Below are 983 nucleotides of genomic sequence, written 5' to 3'. Positions count from 1 at the left end.
ATGCAAAGCGAGCGCTCTACCATATGAGCTACACCCCCATTGGTGGTTCAAAATAAATACATTTTTTCAAAAATTTTGGTAATTATATTTTTGTGTCTAAAAAAACGAGAATGTTAAATCTAAAAAAATGGAGGTGCGGGGAATCGAACCCCGTACCTCTCGCATGCTAAGCGAGCGCTCTACCATATGAGCTACACCCCCATTGGTGGTCCAAAATAAATACATTTTTTCGAAGATTAAGGTAATTATATTTTTTGTGTCTAAAAAAACGAGAATGTTAAATCTAAAAAAATGGCATGCAAAGCGAGCGCTCTACCATATGAGCTACACCCCCATTGGTGGTTCAAAATAAATACATTTTTTCAAAAATTTTGGTAATTATATTTTTGTGTCTAAAAAAACGAGAATGTTAAATCTAAAAAATGGAGGTGCGGGGAATCGAACCCCGTACCTCTCGCATGCTAAGTGAGCGCTCTACCATATGAGCTACACCCCCATTGGTGGTCCAAAATAAATACATTTTTTCGAAGATTAAGGTAATTATATTTTTTGTGTCTAAAAAAAACGAGAATGTTAAATCTAAAAAAATGGAGGTGCGGGGAATCGAACCCCGTATCTCTCGCATGCAAAGCGAGCGCTCTACCATATGAGCTACACCCCCATTGGTGGTTCAAAATAAATACATTTTTTCGAAGATTAAGGTAATTATATTTTTGTGTCTAAAAAAAACGAGAATGTTAAATCTAAAAAATGGAGGTGCAGGGAATCGAACCCCGTACCTCTCGCATGCGAAGCGAGCGCTCTACCATATGAGCTACACCCCCATTGGTGGTCCAAAATAAATACATTTTTTTGTAGATTAAGGTAATTATATTTTTGTGTCTAAAAAAACGAGAATGTTCAATCTATAAAAATGGAGGTGCGGGGAATCGAACCCCGTACCTCTCGCATGCAAAGCGAGCGCTCTACCATATGAGCTACAC

At 37.8% G+C, this 983-nt stretch overlaps 5 non-coding genes across 5 annotated transcripts; all 5 read right to left on the bottom strand.

The window, feature by feature from the left end:
- Positions 1–128: 128 nt before the first annotated feature.
- Positions 129–201, bottom strand: TRNAA-AGC. The gene has a single exon. It is a non-coding gene; the product is annotated as a tRNA-Ala (tRNA).
- A 222-nt stretch (positions 202–423) lies between these two features.
- Positions 424–496, bottom strand: TRNAA-AGC. Its single transcript has one exon. It is a non-coding gene; the product is annotated as a tRNA-Ala (tRNA).
- Positions 497–588: 92 nt separating this feature from the next.
- TRNAA-UGC lies at positions 589–661 on the bottom strand. Its single transcript has one exon. It is a non-coding gene; the product is annotated as a tRNA-Ala (tRNA).
- Positions 662–751: 90 nt separating this feature from the next.
- Positions 752–824, bottom strand: TRNAA-CGC. Its single transcript has one exon. It is a non-coding gene; the product is annotated as a tRNA-Ala (tRNA).
- A 90-nt stretch (positions 825–914) lies between these two features.
- TRNAA-UGC lies at positions 915–983 on the bottom strand. The gene has a single exon. It is a non-coding gene; the product is annotated as a tRNA-Ala (tRNA).

This window comes from Cucurbita moschata, unplaced genomic scaffold, assembly GCF_002738365.1.
Source record: "Cucurbita moschata cultivar Rifu unplaced genomic scaffold, Cmos_1.0 Cmo_Scf00028, whole genome shotgun sequence".
In the NCBI taxonomy this organism is placed as follows: Eukaryota; Viridiplantae; Streptophyta; class Magnoliopsida; order Cucurbitales; family Cucurbitaceae; genus Cucurbita; species Cucurbita moschata.
Note: the sequence above shows the minus strand (reverse complement) of the source record. Positions and strands in the feature narration are given on the sequence as shown.